The 10,893-nt window shown below is 43.8% G+C and overlaps 1 long non-coding RNA gene across 1 annotated transcript in view; it reads right to left on the bottom strand.

The window, feature by feature from the left end:
- Window positions 1-7,476: 7,476 nt before the first annotated feature.
- LOC111244551 (uncharacterized) overlaps window positions 7,477-10,893 on the bottom strand; it is a 28,055-nt gene continuing 24,638 nt past the window's right edge. Inside the window, exon 3 of the long non-coding RNA XR_002670952.2 lies at window positions 7,477-10,712. This is a non-coding gene — a long non-coding RNA (uncharacterized LOC111244551). The remainder of the gene's footprint in view (window positions 10,713-10,893) is intronic.

Here is a 10,893-nt window from a genome sequence, read left to right as displayed (position 1 = left end):
TAACGTGAATGAACTATCTGTTGTTGGTGATGCAGCTTTTTGCCAGTTGGCAACCACCAGTTACCGAAGAGGTGCCTATAGATAAGGCATTCTGCGCTCTATTTTTAGCTCTAACTAAATTTCGGTGCGGATAAGGGTTTCAGTACATGATAGTCCTGACAATATCTTAGCACCGCACTGCTTATCTACCAACCTGATTCGCTGAAATCTATTTCCAAGGTCATTTTTGTTCTGACGTTAATTAACGCTCATGTCTACGCTTTCTTCGGTTACATGTACTGTCAAAGACACATCGATATTATTAGGATTGGGTAGCTCGGTCAAGAGCCCTAAGGTTATTTTATATTACGATACTTAATTATTGTCGCTTGTCTTTATTAAATCTTCGAAGTGAACGTGTGTGTCTACATACATATATTCTAATAGTCTGAAAATAATTTAGAGACGTAAACTTGAACTACAAGTTTGAAAATTTAAATTTCAAAGGTGATTAAATAAGACCGGACCGAATCGACCCGCAGTATTTGTAGTAGGGCTTGGGTTTGTGCATTCAAGCTAGCAGCAGTAGCATGGCTAATGTAAATAGTATAGTATGCTAGATTATTTCGTTTGCGACGATCTTTTGTTTTACCAGTATCGTTTATTTATATTGTTTAATGCAGCTGGTACCATATATGAAATCCGTGAACCCAGCAGGCATCAACAGTGTCCGTATTTTTGTTACTATACGCATTGCCTACGTATTACTAGTGCGTTTTCGTTTCGATCCGGTGTGAGATCCGCTCGACACTTCCATATTGTGTTGTTGTTACACGCCAACATGTGATCCCTAGCACAATGGCGGAGCCGTCGTTCCACACCCTGTTCTTGCTTCAGCGGGCGTGCTTTTTTTATGTACAATCGTAGCAGTGTCTGTGGCTACCAGTAAAAGCAGTAGCATTCGCAACACAAGTCGTGAGAGCGGTCCGTAGACGCCACATCAGCATTCGGTCCATACTGCAGTTGGGTGCAGGACGCGAGGAGATTTACAAGGAGGGGCTTCCATCGTGTCCTGACGCGCGTAGCGCGTGCACAGTCCGTGGCTGTCTGTTGGTTTGTGTAAACGAGAGAGATGGTGCATACGTGGCATATGGCGTGAAGTACTACTACAGCCTCTCGGTGTTGTAGATTTCATGCACCTCGTGAGAGACTGCTCCACAAGCCGCAATGAGTCACGGTCGACTCTCATCCTCCGGCCTCAGTCCTCTTGCCTGAAGCTAAGTGCGCCGCTCGTTGAAAATAGCTGAAGGAACACTGAAGAAGGACATGCGCTAGTACGAATAGGAAACATTGGGGAATATAAGGGTATAAAGGCACAGTAGTCTGCAGCAACAGCAGCAGCGCTAGGACAAATGTAACGGCGCCAGCAGCTAACCTTCTAAGCATCTTAGCCTAAGTATGCTAAAGCTTCTATGGCGTGTTTACTACAGCCATATCAACTTTAAAGGACGAAGGACTCCATGATCCTTGTGTGGCGAACCAACGCGTGACATAGTGACGAAATTCTGCAGTAGGTAGTAGCCTAAAAGAGTACGACATATCAACATATATGTGTGTTAAGTTTTACTAGGCTTTGCGTTTCGAAGTAAAAATTGAATTTGTCTTTTGGCTTAATCTCGTTGCTTCTTCTCTTTTTTATTTCCCTCTGCTATGAGTGTGCGAGAAGTTCTCCTTTTTTTTTTTTTTTATCACTTTATCATTCAACGAAAAACACACGTCCCTGGCTTCCTTATCCAACTCTGTCGCACAATCGTACCAGCATAGACATGTTAACTAATTCAATCCTGTAAAACGTAATTTCTCGGCTATACACATTTCAGTCCGACCCAAACGCTCCGACGAATACAGATGATGAAAGCCAATAGACAAATTTACGATATTCGCAAAGGAACAGCTCATCATGTAGCATAGATGTTAGACTCCAGTTCACATTATTTACACATTCCAAGTAAATATATATATGCTGTTAGAGCGAGTAAAAACAATGTATCTATTGTTTATCACTATTGCTATATCAAAACAAGCTGTAGAGCAGAGCGTTTGGGCTAGTACCAGTACGACGTCACTGCGGTCGCTGACACCAAGAAGGAAGTGAAACCAAGTTTAAAAAACTAATCAAAGTAAGGCTGGATGAAGTAGATGGTCTACATACACGGGTCCGGTTGTGGTAAGCGTTCGACAGAAAGTGTGGAGGGAGTTTCATTGCCGGTGAAGCTGCAATGGGTCATGACCTTGCAGTAGGTGTTTATGGATGATTGTATAAGCGGCTCTTCGGGAGTGTGCATGCATTTTTAACTCAAATATAGCTCAATACTGATTCGAATCCGCTGTGGGCAACAAGACGACGTGAAACGAGTTTAAGCTTGTCTAGTTACGAGGTTCCACGGGAGCTACCATCTCACGTAAATGAACACTATGCACGGGTCCGAGGAATTGAGGACCTGTACGCGTTTGCCCAGGATAAGTGGTCTTTGCTGGAGCGTTTGTAGAGACGGCTGTTGACGTTGGAAGACGTACAGAAATCACGCCACTGCAGCGGATTCCTGAACCATGTTACGACAAGCTAATGCTCAGATCTGTAGATACACACGAACCGATGACCGGATTAAACAAGCTGCGTAGTAGGTGAAGCTTCCTGTACGCTAGAGAGCTAAGTATCGAAGTGTTAAAAGTAACTAAAGAAAAAGAGATTCGATTTTGGATGTCCATGCTAAAAAAGTTGGAAGCCCTCGAAGTAGCCGACGCTAGAAGAGTGCAATGGGCGGGCCCTTGTGGGAAACACAGCGAATCACGTGAGCCTAAGCGACGCCACGATCATGTCGAAGGACAGATGAAAAATAGGTAGGCATGCAGGCATTCAATAAACTGTTCAGCGGTCACCGAAGCCCCGGCATACGCCCACATATCAAGGCTTGGTGTCTAAGTTGCTGAAGTCCGAAACCTAGGGGCCACAAACGTGCATTTCGACGATCCGTTGGAGATCGTCGGGGTGCATGCGCTCAAGCGTCAACGGAGATCGTCTAGGCAGCCAAGATAAAAGATTCGGCTTGGGCACGAAGAGTTCACTAAGCTAACTAAGCTGTATATTGGGAAACGTATGTAAATAGCGTGGCCGAGTGTTAGGGCACGTGCCAATAATATATTTAACCCTAAATACGTCTGTCGCTATTGTTACTTAGGAACATACTGTGAAATAAACCATTTTGCGCCGGCGCTATCTGCGTCTGAATTAAATATTACTAAATTGGCGTCATTACATTGTCTTATCCGATGTATATACTTCCATGTGTACATATGTATCCTTTTCACGAGTTTTCCATTGAGATTTGGTCTATATGTTGAGTGTTGTGTGATTTTTTTTCTAAAAGCAGCAACCAGCGTACTTTACTACTTCTGAGAGAAAGCTAAAATACATAACAAGTAAAAAATAACATTATACCCACAGCCACTCTGCGAGGCTTGCAGATAAGTGACGCTTAAGCGAACAGTACCTCAAGCGTTTCGAGGATGCGCAGAGGTCCATCGAAAACGATACTTCGAAAAGCTGTGATAGCAATCATGAACGAGACCATGACGCTGCTCACGGTTTTCTGCAAGCGTCTGGGAATCGTTTATCATGAGTTTGTACGGTTCGGCTCCGCGGTCACCAAGATGCACTATTAAAAAGTTTTAAGAAGATTGCGCGAGTGTGTCTAACGCAACAGGCCAGAACTCTTACACAAAAAGGCCGGGGTCCTTCATCACGACAACGCACTGGCCCACAGTGGTTTTTACTAAAAACTCGATATATGTGTTAGTCCAACCGCCGTCTTCACGGGCGGCCCTAGCCCTTTACCTCATCCCAAAACTAGATAAAAATCTTAAAAGACGTGTTTTCGCGCGGTAAAAGAAAAATTACTAACCGAGTTGAGCGCTGTCCCGGCGATAGGGTTTGAAAAATGCTGTGAGCATTGGAGAAATCGGCCATATAAGTGTGGTGCATCTGGTGAAGGTTACTTCGAATGAAACGAATTAGTACGGCTAAATAAATACTTATTATCCATCTGTCGACTGTCTGTGACTATTTTTGAACCGGCTATCAATTTGAATAGAGAACTTCTACCCATGTTACAGGACGTTACAGCATACACGACAAGCTGGCTGAGGCTTGTTAGCTAGAGATTTATGGTGTTGCTGAAAGTTCCCTTAAATGTTGCTAGTTAGACAAGCTATGGATCCTGTAAGCAATGTTTTGGCCTAATGAGATTTGAAGATCGTCTAATTTTCTCTTTGGTTTTGCCTTCTTTCTAGACTAATCTACGTCAAATCATCATGGAGAGTTTATAGTCATCATCTTATGCTACCTTTTTTTTTCGAGCTGCTTATCCAGCATTAGGTATCATTGACAGCATGTTTTGCGATCCGTCCATTCACCATCTAGCCAGTTATTGCTGGCTCTAGTGAACGTTATCAGCTATAGTCTGGTGTTCCCTAGGGCTTCAGACGGTTCGTATTGCTTGGGAGAGGCGATGCACACTCACTAGCTGCTACCGTAGTGAAGGTGTGGCGAAAATCTTTCGCTATTTTTGTGGTGACTCCCAACAGCTCTGCCATCAACGTTTCGAGCCGTCCCTATTTTAGGAAGATTACAGTCGAAGTGCTGCCGACACGAAGAGGCTCCAGGGAAGCTCACATTAAAACGACGAAGCATAAATCACATTTCATCTCCTAAAATCCCGGTACAAGCAGTCAGCAGTTATTCTTACCCCAAGACTTCTTGTTTTTTTTAATATATACTCTGACTAAGGCAGAAAAAGGTATCCATTCAGTGAGCTGGCTCTTCAATCGGCTGATTTTGCGACTGCCCAAATCAGTCAAGTTTCGAGATTTTCCATGGTTATCGACTGAAGTAAAAAGGACATTTTTTGTCAAGATATATACGCGATATTTAAACTGAGATGTTTCTGTGCAGTGTCTTCTGTACGGGAACAACGGGCTAGCGAACTGAAAGAAATGCACATATGATGATAGCAAAACGAACTGATAGATATATTGGAAACTCCAATAGAAATAAATAAGACAGATGTCATGGAAGTTTATAAAGAGAGGCAAATTCTGCATGAAAAATATTATAGATATCCGCTGCTTTGAGAAACCTGCTTTGAAAAAACATAACGAGCTAGTGAATCCCTGAAATGCATAGGACACTCTAGATGTGACCCACCTTGCTTTGAAATTAAGTATTTGAAAAAAAAATCCTACTTTAATGACAGAGAAATGGAAAGATCGACAAGAACCGACGGAAATTTTGTACCAGTACTCTATATGTACTGAATGGCATTACAAAAAAAAAAAAACGTTTGTATAGCTAGAACGCATGGCAGACCACTTTATTATAGTAAGCAATCATAACAACAGATCTGACTATACAAGGAAGATAATGTAAACAATATACTTTAATGACCTAACTAAATATTTGGCTAAAGGACTCCGCAGTACTGTTGTCTAGCTAAACTTTGGTCTGTGGACAAGGCATTCGAAATCTTTGTCGTGTCCCTTCCTGGATTTCCCCATTGCTCCCTCCGGATTCTGCGCTTTTCGCGCACAACAGCGTTCCAATGTCGTATACCATATTCCTTATTCAGAAGAAATGAGTGCGGTCAGGAAACTACCTCGTTGAATCCATGTGCATCCGAGTATAAGCATGTTATTTCGTTTATCCAGCTTCATCTTCTGAGGCTTACGCGAGCATTGTCGCAATAGGGCTCAGATATTTTGTTGAGTGTTTACTTTAAAGATTAGTATTCTCGCTCCTACTCCGTCGTCCTATTTTAGGCCGGCGCGCTTTCGATCAGTTAGTTGGTGTCGAGCCGTCTGCTGGTTGGCAAGGAGTTTGCTCTAAGGTAACGAGATCTAGCCGAGGCAGTTAGAGGGACGCGATTTGACAAGACACTGGTTAGCACACGGTCGTTCCAATTCCTGCGGGGATGAACGACGTTTCGGGACGGTCGGTAGCGAACTTGACAGGCGGACAGATAGGAAAGGGGAAGTTGGTTCAGCATAGGTGAATGTATTTTGAGTCGTTTCCTACTTTCTTGCCCCTTTCCCTTCCCGGTCATCCGGAGAACACAGCGCGTCCTCAGATTGCGAAGATTATTCGCGGCGTCTAGTTTACATCGCACCATTGCGCACTTCGTGCACTCCACCCGCGTCCAGAGGACGTTCACTTTCGAAAAGGAACTCCGCTGTCTGACTAATGCCTTTGCTCTCTCGGAAGCTTCCGTTACTTTACCCAACAAACTGGCTTATCCGGCATCATGACTTGCTCCTCTCGATGGTACGAAAGTTGCAAAAGCCATCCAGTACATCACTGTTGAAGCTGCCAGCGTTTCCTATCCACATTTTAATCTGGTGCCCGGATGTCCCGCAATCCAGCCTAGTTAGTTTACCCCACAGCTTCAACGACTTTCTATATACATACAACACCGAACAACTAGGGACAACCCCTTACAAGCCGTACAGGTTTATAGTATGAACGGCATTTTCAGCAGGATTTCAGCCCTGAATTTGATACCCGGGGGGTTACCTAAGCACCGCCTTTGGTCTCAAGAATCTCCCTTGGTACCCACCTCAACCTTCTTTATTCTTTTGATTGAAAGTTGACTTACTTTACACACACGTACCCTGCAAGCGCGTATATAGTATAGTTAGTATGAGGCCGACAACAGCTGAATTGCCTGGGACTTGGCAGCACATACGTTGTATAGACGGTGGAGTAGGTCGCGTTGAGTTGTTGACGCAATCACGAAAACTTATCACAAGGGTGGCATTGATCGAGTTGATGTAGTGAGAGAGACACGCACGCTTTGGTCTTTGAGGCTATCACCAGTGGTAGGCCCCGAACCATTTATTGTGGGATTGACAATGCATAAAACTCCATACGAGTTTGTTGGGTCGAGACGGCATTGCCGGTAAAAATATAATTTTCTGTGTATGCGAGCATCGGTTTATGTTGATTGGAGTGTGAGTGAAGCGTTGGACGCTGTTTTTGTTAGCAGCAAGCAATGTTACGACCGAGAAAGAAAGAAAGAAGAAACGACCCACCATCAAGTAGCCTAGCTATAACGCCCCACAAATCAAAACAGCAATACAAAAAGATAGATATAAAGCATGCAGGAGCAACCTGTAGGGCAACATAAGAGTCGGTGACGAATCGTGACATGAAGAAAGCCCCTGTGTGTCGTTGCGAATAGCTACTGTGTGTGAATATGTTTTATATAAATACACATATATAAAGAAAGGTAAATGCACCAAAAGGGCAAATGCCTGATCGACGAAAACCTTACGCATAAGAGAAAAACATAGCCATAAATACTTGAGTGTATATCACAGGCGCGCTTCCTGCCAAACGTGTAGACATATTCAGATCTAAAATGAATGTAGGTTTATAGTTCTTAAACTGCGTTGTCCTTTGAGAAGCGTTTTCTGTACCTCACTCTTTTTTTTTGTCTAAAAATTTGAAAACGTAGCCTAGTTTCCCTTATTTAACGCTAATTGTCAACATTAAGAGTTTTTTAAAGATTAAAAATGACACTGCTAACACGGTAACACATCACAAATTATGGTTTCGTCTAACATAAAACCGTTCCGTATACCTCCAAGGGATGTCTAATTTTGCAATTCGATGTCAAAGTCCTGTTGACTCTAGCTCGTTGTCGCTGACTGGAATTTTAGAATATTAATCTAAAACTCCTGGAGTGATTTTGTGTGTAACACAGGTGTTTATTTCTAAGTAGATTCCCAGTGCAACCTGAAAAGCTTAGGACTAACGTAACCGGGCTTTTTGTGAGCAGACGATTGAAGCAAACGCAGCAAACAGAGAAACTTGTTTGTAAATGCGAGTTAGGGAAAAACTGGCAACTCCATTTTAATATATTACCTGTTATCGCATACGACTGCACGAAGTTTGTTCAGAAAGTAAACGGTTTTGTGCGAGCCACTCTTTGAGCATACGAAGGCAGGTTGTCGGGACATTATCGAGCAGATGCGAAAGAACTTATACTGATAGGTGAACCACCAGTGGCTGAGAAATGCTAATCTGTTTTCTTGTGAATCATTGAATTAACCCGCACACATTTGAATCTTGTTTCTACGCAAACCGGCAAGACAATGTAGCATTATTACTAACGTATTAATACTGCCATTAAATCCACTCTACGGTTCGACAATTTGTCCGTCATCCACGTTCCGGGTCGAAAAGACAGTCACCGCACCAATAGATTGTGACAAACTTTGTATCCTTGGATGGTGTCGTGTTTATAGAGAAATGTATTTCTCGTACCTCTAGTTAGCTAAAACTTGCAGCATTTAAATTCCTCTTTCGGACCTTCATTGAGCTTTTCATCTTCCTCTTCATCAGTATAACTATCTAGCCTTGCGAAGCTACTGCCATGCGGTATCCGAAGCGCCGTCAACATCGAAGACTACTCCCGTGGGCTTGATAAAGGCATTTCCGCATTAAGTGGTCTCTTGTCCCATCGCGCAAGTTTCCTACGCAATCTAATCCAATACTATCCTAACTGTGCATCGATTGCGGTGTTGTATAAAGCCCGTGGTAGAGCCACCATCTGGCACCAAACCTATCATAATAGCTGAATTGTACGACAACAGTAAACGTAGCGTTACCAGGTCAAGAGCGATTCGGCGTGTCTCTAAGTGCCTCCACCCCACCGCCCCGCAACTCCATCAATGCCCTAACGTTACTTGTATAAGCTTACTTTGAGAATCTCTCACTATCTCGGTGGTGGTGGCGGCCACCGTCAGCAATGCCGCAGCTATGCTTATAGTGTTGGATTTCAGAGAAACCGAATCCAATGCACAAGCTGTACGTAGGCGCACTTAGCATTCATGACTCGCTTTTGGGAGTTAGAGCAGCCGTCAGACAACTAGGACTAACGCTGCTAGCCTTTCAGTACGATTCTGCAGTCACTCTAGACCCTCGTCGACATATAGATGCTGAGCGCTAGCGCCACATGCGGCGGTAATCTGTGTCCGCCACCGTCCCTTTAGCCCGCGCGCGCTCGCTCACCGTTTCTCGAAACTTCGGCAAGTACACAAAGGTGCCCTCTAGCGACGATAGTTATCGCCGTGTTTGTGCCAATGATTTGGATTGTTGTTCTTTTTGCATGCACTTCACTTGCATGCCCTTGTTTAAGCCCATTTCTGGTTAGGGAGACGGAAATCCCAACACCTATACGTTCTTTTCCTCTATGGGTGCCCTTCTATTGTTGCACACAATTTATAGCCCACTTTAACTATAGAGCCCGTGTATGCGTTCGCACGCGTGTAAGTTTCCTTACTAGCTACGGTAGTTTATCTTAACCTAACGCTAAGTCATTCCCTTTTCTTGCAGGCTAAAGCATTTCGCTTTAAAGAGCACCTTTTCCGCCTTAGCCCGTCACGATTTAGAGGTATCTCCTGTTTATTTGGAAGCTCTAGCAGACTGAGAATCCGTTAAAGTCCTTGATTGCCGCTCTCAGACTATTCTGAATAGAGAGCGGATAGCCACGCGTTAGGCAGTATTACGTCATAAATGTTTGCGCCTATTACAGTGAATCCTTTATTGGTTCGCTTTTGCTTGTTTTTCGTAGTTGATTAAACACCCTATGGGCTGGTTAGTCACCTGCCCACGGTGCAATTATGCCCCATTTGCCATAGCACTACGTTTGCAACAGATACCTGGCCATTGGGATGGAAGTGAGTGACTTTCTCAGAGAGAACCCTATTCCGGGACGAGGGTTATAGACGTTTCCCGTTCAGCGCGTTGATTCTTTTTTGTTGCGACGGATCCACAAATTTCCTTTCTCATTGCTAGGAAACCGCAGCAAATCGTCATTGCGCACAGAATTCTATCTCGAGTAGCATTGGAAGAGTCTAGCTTCCTCTAAGAGATACGTATGAAGGTCGTCATATCCACATGTGTGTAGCTGCTAACGAAAAGCAACTTGTGTGAGGCTTTAATGTCTGCGTGAGCTTCAATGCGGTAAGGCCGAACGGACGCGTTCAGAACAGGAGCTGCGGCGAGTATAGGAGGTACTTTCGTAGAAAAGTGTTGCCAGTGCCCATATGCTGATGACATCACGTTTGATTGGGAAAGCCGCTTCGCAGATTGAGGCCAACTACTGAATGATACCAATTACAGGGAGCTGGCGCATAGTATACCAAGCACGCCAGTGCTCATAAAGGACCTTCAGCTTTGGTGTACGTTAGCCATCGCGTGTTACTTCGTCGGATACTGCCCGAACCTATTGTGGGAATGAAACCATCATTCGTTCATATCCGGTTTTTATCTGCATTGTATTGCCTTTACACGTACGTGCAGCTTGAAATCAAGGACCAGACAAGCTAGGAACAGCGTAAGCTTCGTTGCCATTTTGCTCGCTCACAAATTATATATGCGCATTGCCCTGTCGGAAAAGTCTTCACAACATGCCCTCATTCGCCTGGCTCGGATTGCTTTGGCTGGCTGAAGCGTAGAAATTGTCAGTCTAACGTTTTTTACTACCTGTTGTTAGTGGGCTTCATGCGGTGGCTTCGCAGAAGCGCTCAACCGCAGCCGAACGCGCTTCATGTGGCTTCTCGATGTCAGGATTACATCGGTTCTTTGACTACAGTTGCAGCTATTAATATACAACCTGGAATAGGACAACAAAATTCATATGAAGATATTATAATGTAAGGTTTCTTTCTGTTTAACTTCATTGAATATGATACGAAAAAAACCAATAAGTGAGTATAAGGTAAAATGTATACACGAATTCTATAGGAGACAAAAAAACAAACAGTCATACGGCTTCAATAAGCAAAAGCTGATAT

The sequence above is a fragment of the Varroa destructor genome, unplaced genomic scaffold (genome assembly GCF_002443255.2).
Source record: "Varroa destructor unplaced genomic scaffold, Vdes_3.0 BEIS01000002.1, whole genome shotgun sequence".
Taxonomy (NCBI): domain Eukaryota; kingdom Metazoa; phylum Arthropoda; class Arachnida; order Mesostigmata; family Varroidae; genus Varroa; species Varroa destructor.
The sequence above is the reverse complement of the archived record's forward strand: the minus strand, read 5'-3'. Positions and strand labels throughout refer to the sequence as shown.